The 13000-nt window shown below is 39.7% G+C and overlaps 1 long non-coding RNA gene and 2 pseudogenes across 1 annotated transcript in view; 1 reads left to right on the top strand and 2 right to left on the bottom strand.

Moving 5' to 3' along the window:
* Positions 1 to 567: 567 nt before the first annotated feature.
* LOC143656184 (vacuolar protein-sorting-associated protein 36 pseudogene) lies at positions 568 to 1716 on the bottom strand (annotated as a pseudogene).
* A 7581-nt stretch (positions 1717 to 9297) lies between these two features.
* On the bottom strand, positions 9298 to 11282 carry LOC143656175 (asparagine synthetase [glutamine-hydrolyzing] pseudogene; annotated as a pseudogene).
* Positions 11283 to 11767: 485 nt separating this feature from the next.
* The window catches only part of LOC143659990 (uncharacterized), a 30509-nt gene continuing 29276 nt past the window's right edge, over positions 11768 to 13000 (top strand). Inside the window, exon 1 of the long non-coding RNA XR_013163817.1 lies at positions 11768 to 11883. This is a non-coding gene — a long non-coding RNA (uncharacterized LOC143659990). The remainder of the gene's footprint in view (positions 11884 to 13000) is intronic.

The following is a 13000-nucleotide window of genomic DNA, read 5'->3' as shown; positions in this document are numbered from 1 at the left end:
TATTTGGTCTGTTGAAGACATGTCTATGACTGTTTCTAAAAACTCTTAAGGAGGAGACTGATACTGCAGTTTGTTTTTTGTTTCACTGTTGTCAGGTTCTCATGGGGATGACCTGTTTGAAGAAGATCCCAAAAATGGGCTCATTAGACATGGAGAAGAATTTCATTTATAATTCAGGGAATTTTAGTCACATGAAAACAATGATCTAAACTGCCCAAACAAGCAACTTCTTTATCTGATCTCATGAACTAAATTACCTTCTATACAAATGGCCAGATTTGAGGATCAATTTAAAATCCACTTGATTTTCCAGTCAAACTTTGAGAGTTCTACACAATTATAACATAATTTAAATTTCATATTGGCATTCAATGTTTTTGTGTTTTCCTACATTTATCCTAAATAAGCTTCATGGACTATGATGCTTAGGAAGAAATTCAGAGTTTATATTATGGTGTGAAATTCCAATAAATTCTCAGTTTGTTGGGATTTATTACTTAGCTCAATGCCATACAAACTATACATGTTACATAATATACGGAAAAAAGTATTTCAAATACTAAGTCCTTAGCACTGTGTCATAAATAGATTTGGATAAAACTGTAAGCCTTCCACTAAGCTACTGCGGCAAAGATGGCCCATCTTTTCTGCAGGAAGCAACCGTTCTTTGGCCAAGAGGACAGATATTCCCACAGGCGTGGCAAACTTTTCTGCTGTTAAGGATGCCTTTTCTGAAACTGTCTGTAGGGCCGAGGCCACCATTTCCTCTTTCTTGTAGGTTAAGCTTAAGTACCATGACACCACTATCAAAAACTTGGAGCTGGAGAGGTAATTTCAGTGTACTAGTATTTTGTATGTATTCACTAAATCTTCTGGTGATAGCAATTCCATTTCTTGAGCATGGTTTACTAAAGAGTATACCTCTATAAGTGACATGTCCCCTTGTTCCTCCAAAGGTGCTGCAGTATTCCAACCAGTTGTTCAGCCAGCTGCATGTGGTACTGTGTGCCTGAGCCATAGGTTTCCCTGGTAACTGGGTTAACTATTCCCATGCTTGGCAAGTATAATTTAAACCTGATAGTCTCATCTCTCATCTTTTGTGATGTCACCTTGTTTGTCTTTAATTCTATTAGCAATTAATTTCAGTAACTCCACCATTTCCTTGGCCTTGAGCTTGCTGAGATCCTCAAAGCCCTCAAAAATGTTTTTCTCAGTTTCTTTTCTTTTTCCTTCCAGTTTCCTTTCAATGCCTACAATTCCTACAGCCCTTATTCTTCCTGGCTGAAGTTCTCTACTTGTTTGTACTAACTGGGAAACTGGCATATTCTTCTCTGTGTCATTTTTGTCTGATAAATGCCTGTAGAACTCAATCTGGCCATGTTCTTTGAAGGAGAGTTTGATATAGGAATTCTTACTACTTTGGAAAGGACTAGGTTCTTTATTAGGAAGTGCTGGGTGAAGATGAGCCACTATTTTGACACTTTCCTCAATGCCAGCTGCCTGTTCTTCAATGAACACAATTTGGGAAAGAGGAATGGCCATGCAGCATTCATGATTTTTCTGATCTCTCCAAATTAGTTGGAGTGCACTAAGAAGGAGGGCCCCAGCATCAAATTTTATCTTCTCCTCATAGTCATAGCTGCACACCCTGTGCTGCTAAATCACCAGGGTCTCATTGATCTCCTGAAGGCTGCTGGTATACACGAAGTGGTCCATGCACACCCATGGGCCATCCCCTGCCACGTGCTCCCTTGCCTACCTATGCCAGTGCTCCCAGCCCACCTCTTCTAGTGTCTTCTTGATATCCTTTATCTCTTTAGCCAATTCATTGAAATTATTAAGGAGATTTGCATGAACATCCTTGATTACTTGTTCCAAATTCTGTGCCTCCTCCAGTTTTTAAATTTCATCATTTGGCTTGGCCATGTCTTCTTGCTTCTTCATATGCTGTGTGATTTTTTTTGTTGGTTTCTTGGCATTTGATTATCTTGGCAAGTTTATTTTGAAAGTTGATTTCCCTTACTCTTCTAGGATTTTGAAGTTGCCTGCGTTTCTGTTGAATGTCTCCTTTGGCACTTGGTTTATCAGTTATTCTAAGTCAAACCAGGTACAATGCTTTTTGAAAGTCCATTAGGATTGGGGTAGAAAAGCAGTTTGCCAGACTGCACTTTCCTTGTCTTTCCAGCAGATGGCGATCTTGGGTCATCTCTTCCCAACAACCCCAGCTCTCCATGACTGGCAGTCTGCTCAAGGCTCTTGGTTGGCAAGAGATCCAGTGCTGCAGTTCTCTATGTATGCTGGAAGCCACTGACTCTGGGGGGGGGGTAGGGGCTGGGCACTGTGCACCTTGGCTGAGACTCCACCTTTGGGCACAAAATGTCTGCTGGTTCCCAGGCTCCCGTGTGGAATGACCTCAGGCTGGGGCTCTGAAAGGTTCAACTTCTCCCAGGAGTGCTCTGCTTTTCACTGGCCAGCAAGACTTGAATTTATTTTAGCAGTTCCTGCCCCCTCCCGACCCCCCACCCCCCAGCATATGGCACTGTTTGGTGACTTAATGGTCTCACAAGTTATGAGACCAGGAGCTCAGATTGCATCTGACTGGGTGGGACTGAAACTGTGGGGTTCCTGTGTACTCACCCCACCAGCCAAAGTCTGACTCACTTTGGGGCTATGTCCCCCACTTTACTTGTGGTGGAGGACTCCTCAAGCTGCTCTAGTCTGCAGCCATCCCCCAAGCACCTGTTTCCCTCAAGGGTGAGGGATGGGCACCAGGCCCAGGGCTGGAAACACGTCTCTGTCTGCGTTTTCTCAGACTCCTCGTCCCCCACTGACCGGGGCCTTGAAATGTCCTCCCCCGGTCCCTGATTTCACAAACCATTGATTTGGGTATTTTCTGTCTGGCTACTTGCTGTTTTTAGGGAAGATTTTGCAGTTTCTCCCTAATTCGCCATTTTGGAAATTCTTCCTGTGCCCTTTTGTAGTCCACCCTCCCCATGGCTTAAGTCCTAGGTTTCTTTGGGCTTCGGTGTCTGTGTCTGGATATAGGTGGAGATCTGTCTCACTGCTGTGATTTTATAGTCTGTGTCCCTGGCGGGAGGTGGGAAGGATCCCAACTGTGCACTTCCTGAGCTCTCGGAATGAGTAAGGAGGAGGGGAGAGGACCCGCTGGTCTGGGACAGAAGTTTCCTACCTGCTATTTTTCTCTTTCTTCACAGCATTTGTAGGATCCTTCTCCAGTCTATACTTGCCTCCAGAGTTCTGAATTAAGTGAGAATTGTCCTTTCTTTTGCTGAATCTCTGGGGAGAGGTTTTCAGTAGCTGTTTACATTGCCATATTGATGATGTCATCCCCATTGTGAAAACTTTTGTCTTTTTTTGTAACTGATCTGGGGAACCTTGCAGGGTTTTGATCCAATTTGCAGTTTGAAGAATAATCCTGGTAGATGTCTTAAGAGTAGACTATGGGGTAAAGTACAGAAACAGGAAGATAAATTAGAAGATTACTATAATAATCCAGCTTTGATAAGATGGTATCTCTTATTAGGTTGGTAGCATGTAGTATATATTGAAGGTAGAGCTAATGGAATTTTGTAATGGATTGACTGTGGAATGTGAGAGACAAAGAGAAGTCAAGAATGCCTTTAAAAGCCTTAAGCAATTAGATGGAAGAATTTGCTATCAACTGCTATGGGAAATTGCAGGTAGAATAGTTATTTTTCAGAGGAGTGGGAAGGATCATGAGTTTGGTTTTGGCATGTTAGATTTCAGATCCCTATTTAAGATCCATGAAGAGATGTTGAGTAGGCAGCTGGATATATGGAATAATTTAGGAGATGTCTGAACTGGGAATAAAAATTAGACAGTCTTTAGCAGGTAGATAGTATTTAAAGCCATACCAGTTCACGAGATCACTAAGAGAATGGTTTAAGAAGTGCCGACAGATTCATCATCCTAGGAATTTCAAACTGGGATAAAAGAATTGCTAGACTGTTTATTTGAACTGAGGATATGTAATAAGGAACTTGTGGGATGGCTGCTTTCCATTTTGTGCAAGAAATTTCACAGTAGGTAGAGAGAAAGGCAGAGGTAGGGATGCACCATGTAGTTTAGGGGAAAGAGATGGAGAGAGTATATTCCTTGGTATCTCAGAGTTTTCTGGGTATCAGTTCCAGGTCCTTGGAAGGTGCCCTAAAAGCTAGTGTCAGTGGATATTTTTCACTTATGACACAGAATCTTGAATAAGACAATCAGTAAGAGTCTTAAAAATGCCTTTGATAAGGAGAAAGGACTTTTATGCCTCAGATCCTACATCGATTTTTGACAGGTAGTTACAAATGAATAGATTTCTGTGAAGATGGAAGTTCTTGAGACTGTTACTTCTTCCATGTCTCATTTTCCTCACTGCAATTTCTTAATGTCCACTTTGAGAAGCCAGGTGAACAACAGCTGATCTAGTTAGTAGCGTCTTAGAAGAATTATTGGTCATATGCATCCCCAATACCATGGGAGTCAGGTAACATTCTAGACAAAATTGTCTATAATCAGATATTTCTATGACCTAACAGCAAACCAAAAAATAATAAGTTCTGCATTTTATGTGGCAGGTGGAGGAAAACAGACATGCTTTGTCTTTCCCAACTATACGTATGCTTACAGATGCTGTAAGTGGCCCAAGGTTTGGAGGCCTGTGATTTAACAAAGGTATTATTAAATTTCTGGCAAAGAAGAAAGAGGATATCTATGACACAGAGGTTTGGGAGTTCAAAACTTTGCTTCCCTGAAGAATTTTGGAATGGTTATTGCATAATTTACATACAGCAAAATTCATCTTTAAAAAAATACACAGTTTTGGCACATCTGAATAGTCATGTAACTATGACCACATCAAGATATAGACCATTTCCATCACTCCAAAAAGTCTGTTGTGCCTTTTTGCAGTCAGTCATCTACTTATATCCCCAGTCCTTGGGAATTACTAAAATGTCCTCTGTCCCTGTAATTTAGCCTTTTCTTGAATGTCATTTAATTGAAATTATAGAGCATATAGTCTTTTGTGTCTGGCTTTATTCATGAAGCATAATCCTTTTGAGAATGATCCATGTTGTTGCATATATTATTAGTCTGTTCCTTTTTATTGCTGAGTATTATACTATTGTATGATATAACACAAATTTATTTACCTATTTACCAGGTGATGGACATTTGGATTGTTTCTAGTTTTTTGGCTATTATGACTAAAGATGTTATGAACATTAGCAAATAGGTCTTTGTGCAGGCATATGTTTTTATTTCTCTTGGTTAAATACCTAGAAGTGAGATTTCTGATGTGAATGGAAAATGTATGTTAAACTTCATAAGAAACTGCCAGACTGTTTTTCAGAGTGGCTGTACTATTTCCACTAGCAATGAAAAGAATTTCAGTTGTTCCATATCCTCAGAAACAGTTGGTACTGTCAGTCTTTTTAATTTTGACTATTCTGCCGAGTGTATAGTAGTATCTTATGATGGTTTTAATTGGTATTTCCCTGATGACCGATGATGTTGAGCATCTTTTCATGCACTCACTTGCTACCATATAACTTCTTTGGTATGATGTCTGTTCAAGTATTTCCCCCTGTTCTTTCTTTTTTTTGGTCTTCTTATTACTGAGTTGCAAGAATTCTTTATGTCGTCTGGATAGAAGTCCTATATCAGATATGTAACTTACAAGTATTTTTTCCCAGTCTTCATCTTATCTTTTTCATTAATTGTGTCATCTGATGGGAAGATATTTTAAATTTTTGATGAAGTCCAACTAATCAAGTTTTTTTCTTTTATGGTTTGTGATTTTTATGTCCTATTTAAGAAATCTTTGCCTAACATTAGATCACAAAATTTTCTCCTGTGTTTTTTTTAAAACTGGATTTGATTGAATGCTCTCATCTTTATTATTTCCTTTCTTCTGCTTATTTTGCTTTAATTTACTCTCCTTTTCCAGGCTTCTTAAGATGGAATCTTAGATCATTGAGTTCAATCATTTCTTCTTCTCTAATAGAATCATTCAATGCTATAACTTTCCATCCCAGCATTGCTTTATTTCATCCCATAAATTTTGATATATTGTGTTTTCATTTTCATTAACTTCAAAATTGATATTAATTTCCCTTTTGGCTTCATCTTTGACCTATGTGTTATTCAAAAATGTGTAGTTTAATTTCCAAATATTTGAGGACTGTTCAGATATCTTTCTGTTATTGACTTCTAGTTTAATTCAACTGTGGTTTGAGAACATACTTTGTATGATTTCAATCTTTTAGAAATCTTCTGAAATCTGTTTTAGGGCCTAGAAAATGATCTACCTTGGTTAACATTCTGTGTGACATATCTAATTCTGTTTTGGAATTTGTTTCTTGGAGGACCTGAACTATGCAATAGTTCATTCAATATTGCTGGGTAAGATCTTTTTTATTTGTTTTCTAGAGATGTGACCCACCCAATTGTGGGTGATAACTTTTGATTAGATGGTTACCATGGAGATGCATCTTCCCCCATTCAAGGTGGGGTTGCTTACTGGAGCCCTTTAAGAGGGAACCATTTTGGAAAAGCTTTAGAGCCCATGCAGCCAGAAACCTTTGGAGATGGAGATGAAGATGAGTTCCCAGGGGAACTTCATGAAACAAGAAGCCTAGAGAGAAAGCTAGCAGACTTCGCCATGTGCCCTTCCTGCTGAAAGAGAAACCCTGAACTTCACTGGCCTCCTTGAGCCAAGGTATCTTTCCCTGGATGCCTTAGGTTTGGATGTTTTCATCCTCGAAAAACGGGCTGCGGCAGGTCGCCGGCCGCCGCAGCCCGGGAGAGCGCCCGTCCGAATTTCCTAGTCGGCCCGGTGCACCATGCGTGGCGGGAGGGCGCCAGCCGCCGTGGCCCCGGGAGAGTGCACCGTTCCCAGCCGGACCGGGGAGTCACGTGTTTGGAAGGGACCTCCCTGTTCACCGTTCTCCGCGGCCTGGGGATTTCCGATCCAATTCATTCAGTTGGTCTGGTGGGCCGCGCATGGTGGGGACGCCAGCCGCCGCGGCTTGAGGGGACTGCCTGCCCAATTCTGCCAGCTGGCCCAGGAAGGAGGAAGGGATGGACTCCGGCCACTTTTGCCGTCCCGCCTGGGGAACCCCGCGCCCCTTGGCGATCTCACCGGAGCGGGTTCTCTCAGCCAGTCAGCCGTTCCAGGATAGGGTACGCTGTCTTTTTGATCTCTGTCGTGGCTCCGGGAGCTGTTCTGTATCGTTTCTACTCCCCTAGTAGCTGTTCTGGAGGAGGAACTAAGATCTGCGCGTCTTACTAAGCCGCCATCTTCTCTGGAAGTCATCGTTCAATTTTTTTAAAGACAAGGAATTCCTTTTTCTTTTTCCCTTAAGCTTTCCATGACTCATACAACATTTAACTTTTTCTCCCTGCCTAATCCCATACAATTCAGAAACTCTTGTTAAATTTTCTTATTTTCATGAAAATATAATTATTTGCATAAGTTTAATAACAATGTCCTCTTAGTTAACAGGATACAATTAGAGATGCTGGTTATAGTAACAAAGATTTAACTAGAATATCATAATGAAAAATGATGCTGGTGGGAAAAAAAATGATGCTGGCTGAATCTTGAATTTAGTCTTTTTTAAAATTATAATTATTGTGGTGTCTTTTATTCCTTGTCTCATCTCTAGAATAATGGCTACAGCTACTCCATGAGCCATGCTAATGCACCAGACCCTTAATCTTGAAGCTGGTAATTATAAAACTTATAATGAAGCTAAGCTTAAGTATGAAGAATGCCTAAAAGTCACTCCCTAAAAACTTCCTTGTTACTCAAATGTGGCCACTCAAAAGCAAACTCCACAAATAAATTCACTACTTTCACTCCCTACATTTTTTGGGGAAATGATCCTCCTTGAGGTCCAGGGATTAAGATCTTGCACAAAAAGGGGTGGGGAGAAAGGAGATAAAACCAAATCTCTTATGACTAGCAGATTTAAAATGGGATTCGAGAGGGTATTGAGGAAGTTATTTTTAAAGCACACCTAAGCCAGATATCACAAACTACCAAGGTATGCAAAACCAAAGGCAGTGACGTTTCTGAGGTCATCTGGATACCATGAACCAATCACAAGATAAATCAGTGAACATTAATGTGAATGTCTTTTATTTTTTATTATATGGAAGAGTTTTCCTAATATAGGCATTAATTCTTTCTTGAAAATATTTTAAAATTAGAACCCACTGTTTTAGCCTTCTGGGACAGGAATTTTCTTTGAGGAAAGATTTTTCACTACTGATTCAATTTTCTTAATGATTATAGGCCCGTTCAGGTTTTAAATTTCTCCTTTCATCAGTTTTGATGTTATATTTTACTTTCCTAGGAATTTGTCAATTTAACCTAAAAATTAAATTTATTGGCATAATATTATTTACAACATTCTCTTTATTTTAAAATCTGAAGAAATGTTACATTTTATCCTTGTAATTCGTTATTGGTAGGCTTTTTTCTTAATCAGTTTCACCAGAGAGGTGTAAATTTTGTTCATCTTTTCAAAAAATAATCTTTTAGCTTCTTCCAAGATTCTCTATTGAGTGTGGTTTTCTATTTCAGTATTTTTTGCTTTCATGTTTATTTCTTCTTTTCTTTTATGCTCCTTGCATTGATTTTTTTTTGTATGCTATATGGCGGGAGTCACATTTCATTTCTTTTTTCATGTGAGTATCCTGTTATTGCAGAACCATTTGTTGAACTTGTTTGTTTGTTTGCTTGCTTTTTCAGGAGGTGCATGGCCGTGAATTGAACCTGGGTCTCCAGCATGGCAGGTGAAAACTCTACCACTGAACTACCCTTGCACCCCTTCCTTGCATTGATTTTGGTGTTCTTTTTTTAAACTTCTTTAGGTGGATCCTCAGTTCATTACTTGACAACTATTTTTCAATTTCTTTCTTTCTTTTTAACATTTTCATTATGGCTATAAATTTCCTCCATATGTTTTAATTGCATTCCATATGTTCTGAAATACAACATACTTGTTGTCAAAGGACATAAAAATAATTTTTAATGTCCATTATTTTTTCTTTCAATACTAGATTATTCCTAGGTATGTGTCCTAACTACTAATTATATGGGGATTTTAAATGTTTCTTTTTTTAAATTTAATTGAAAACTTATTTTCTCCATACCCAAAGCAAATGTGGGTAGTAGACTCTCCTTACCCCTCTTCCCACTCTCAACCCCATTCTCCTTCACAAGAAGAAATTTCCTTTAATGTTTAATGTCAATGTTCTCTATAGCGTAGAGAGCACCTGCACTTTCACAGTTGACTTGTGAGGGGTCAGAGTAGGCAGAAAGGTAGGGGAATCGATCCAGTTGGGCATCCAGTGATGGGCCGGCCAGCACGTCAGTCCAGCCTGCGTAGTGGTGTTCAAAGATATGATGATAATAATAACCTTCTTTAGTTTTAGGAGTATTCAAAGGAAATTTTTGTGCTGAAATTGCCATCATTACATCATCAACCTGATGTTCAATATATTCCTGTAAAATCCTAAACCAGGAATTCTTTGCTGAGGTTATTCTAACACCAAAGGCTTCTTTTGGTCTCTAGAGAATTACTGCGGGTGTCAGGTTAGAATCTCTCAGGAGATATTTTTCTATTCAATCCTTTCTATTCAATGACACCATTTATGGTGTCAGACACAAGTAATAAGAAAAGTGATGATGATCCAGGAATGGGACTCAGTTCAAGGCCATGGCAGCAGTAGTTCGATATACATAGAGAACATCAAACAGAGTTCTTTCAGAAGCTTCTCACTATCTTTTTCAGGTTTCTCATCATAAGAAGCCTAGTGAAAATATATATAACCTTGTGTAAGTTAATCTGAACCTTCTCCGAGAAGATCACCATACTGTCTGTGTTCTTCTGCGTATAATTGGTAATTAAATACAGACCTACTGAAGCATGAATTTAAAATATCACAAGTTTCCAAAGCAAATATGGCTTCATATGGGACCTGAATGCTTTCCTCAGAATTAAAGAGGACCTCATGGTGTTCACTTCCAATATGATTTGCCACCTTTCTAGCAGCAGTAAAACAGGACTGGCTTCTATGGTTTCTATGCCAACTGCCAATGTCTAGAGAGGATACTGTATATGGCCTCTTTTGGCTAATTCAGCAAGGTTATTACAACCAAGCTGGAATCCAAATCTCCTGATAAAAGGCAGTCAAGCCTTTCTTTGTCATCAAACCTTTCTTAATAGCACTGCCAAAAAGGACCTGGAGGTAGCTCTTCACAGTTTCTGTCTCAAAACTGGGAATAGTTTCTCCACACTGTCATAGAGGGCATGCAGAAGCTCATCTATACATGAACAGTGATGATATTTAACCATGTCAACTGATGTGACTTGGCCAATGGACTTTAAATTCAAAACTTCATGGTGCCATGGAAGAAGAGGCTTCATTTTCAAAAAAGAGTCCAGGAGTGCTTCAAGTTAACAAGACATTTAGCTACTGAATACAGTTCCAAAAATCCATCTTCTTGAATAATAAAATAAAACTATGCATGGAAAAAAATAGGTTGGGAATATGGGGGAAAAATAGCCCTACATAAACTATGGACAATAGTTAACAGTATTACTTTAATAATCTTTCAACAATTGTAATAAATGTAACTACTGTTAAAAAAATAGTAGAATGACAAAAAAAGTGCTACCATCAACATCAATTGTGACAAATTTTCCTTAACAATGTAAGAGTTGGAGGGCGGGGAATATATGGGAATCCTATATTTTAAACATGATTGTTCTGGAAATCCACAACTTCTCTAATAAATGAAAAAAAAATCCATCGTCCGTCATTGCTTTGAATAAAGGGTTGACTCTATAGCTATCTCTTCCCAGGAACATTTTCTCATTGGCAGTATCCTGTAAAATAAATGCAAATACCACATCCAGCCTATACATTTGTTCAATTCCTCCTTTGTTATAACTATGAAAGATTATCTTACCTTCTTTTTCTGGTAATCAAATTCAAATAGTATTGCATCTCTTTGTGGTTGTAGATTTCACCATTGTAAGAGAGCCACAGATAAAGATATTTCTCCTCTCAAATTGGACACATTCCAAACAACTGGTTGACTACTGCCAACCGGTGAAATCTAACGCAGCTCTTTGTGTATCCTGTAATTTCTCGAAGCGAAGTGCATCTGGACTCCTGCTCAGGCACCAAACTGAGAGGCAATCATGGTCGCCAAAGAGGGACCAAAAGCCACGCATAGTGGAGTGCTGCCTCTGGCTTTCTAGTTGGCCGCTGCCTCCTCCTCCTCCTCCTCTTCTAAGCCAGTCTCCCTGCCTCAGCTCACTCATTCCTCTATCCCTCAATGGTCTCGACAGAGCCTTTCCTCGCGGCAAGTTTCTTGATGTGCAACAATCAGGAAACACCGGCCTGCACTCCATTCCACAGGGGTCGCAGCAGCGGTGGGGCGCCCCAGACCCCACTGGGCCTGTGCAGGCCCTAGGTCGCAGCATCCCCCTCCCCGGCCCTGGGATGCCCCCGGCAGGCAGGAGGGCACGGGCGGGCTTGCCTGGTTGCGAGCAGGCCAGGCTCGCAACCAAAGTGCGAAGCAAAGTGCAAAGTGCAAAGTTGAGATATACCGGCCAGGATAGATCTTTAGCTTATTCCTGGTGGCATTGTATGGAGAAAGCCATGGAAGAATCAGAAGCCGGAAGCTGGAATCCGGAACCCGAAAGTCCCCGGGGCACCGGAAGTCAGCGAGGAACCTGGAAAGGACAGGAGAGGACGTCGCCAAAATATTAAGGGTTGCCAGTGTGCCAGAATTCCCCCTGGGAGGAAGCAAGCCTTTCTGCCCTCGAAAGTGTGAGTAATACTGAGTCAACCCATTTTGTGGTATTTGCCATAGCAGCTTGGAAACTAAGACACTCAAAAACTTTAGAATTGAAATGAATAATCATTTGATAACAGTATAGTTAGTCCTGTAGTTTCTATCGTATATGGTTTTTCAACTTTTGTTTCCAATTATTTTGCTAGAAACAGACTCCGAAAACCAAAGTATAGACATAGTTTATTGAACTACAGTGGCATTAATGTGGAATAGCCAAAGAAGTCTACTATTCAAAAGGCAGGTTTTGAGCAGGCAGTAAATATGGCTGCTGGGAACAAAGAGAGGAATGGAGAGGGGGAACAAGGGAGAGTGAGATACTGGAGTTATTTGGTGTGGGATGTCCTTGGGCCATGTTTCCTTAATTTTGCAACTTGGACAGGCAGGATGTCTCGGTAGAAGTGGGGCTATCTAGTGAAAATAAGCAGACTTGTTTCTTTTCTTCAGGGTCTGGGGTCTTAGCAACTTAAAGGAAGGATTATTGGTATGTCAGCCTGACTCAGTTCTTTGTTTCTTCTTTGTAATTCCTTGGATAGAAAGTTCAAGCCTATCAAATTGATTCGTGAAGCTATCAACCATTCCATTTTCACACAATATTTCTGTATTTTTATGTTTTTCAAGTAAACATTTTTTTCAAAGTGGAAATAGCATTTATTTATATATAAATGCTTATTAAAAGAACAGAAAATGTGAAGAAGAAAATAAAATTAACCACAATACCACCCACAGGAAATTTACTTTTATGCATCTGTTATAAAGATCTTTAGAACTAAAAGAGGCTGTTTGAGATAAGAGAAAAGTGGTTAATTTTAGGAACTGGGATCCAAGTGGAAGAGATACAATCAGAGGAGGAAAAGTTATCGTGATGCTACCTTAGCTGTTAGATTACAATCTTTGATTGCTTCTGATGTAATCTTAGAGAGCCAAATGCTCATAAAGAGTTAGTACAGAGACAACTCGTGTTAGAAGATAAAGTTAAAAATGTAAGGTACCTGTTGTATTTTCTCAACAAAGTAAAAGAGCAATTAGAAAAACACAGAAGGAAATGTTATAAAATACTGATTGTGGTTGTTTTTAAATGGAGGCATATGAGTG

This window comes from Tamandua tetradactyla, chromosome 2 (genome assembly GCF_023851605.1).
Source record: "Tamandua tetradactyla isolate mTamTet1 chromosome 2, mTamTet1.pri, whole genome shotgun sequence".
Classification (NCBI taxonomy): Eukaryota; Metazoa; Chordata; class Mammalia; order Pilosa; family Myrmecophagidae; genus Tamandua; species Tamandua tetradactyla.
Note: the sequence above shows the minus strand (reverse complement) of the source record. Positions and strands in the feature narration are given on the sequence as shown.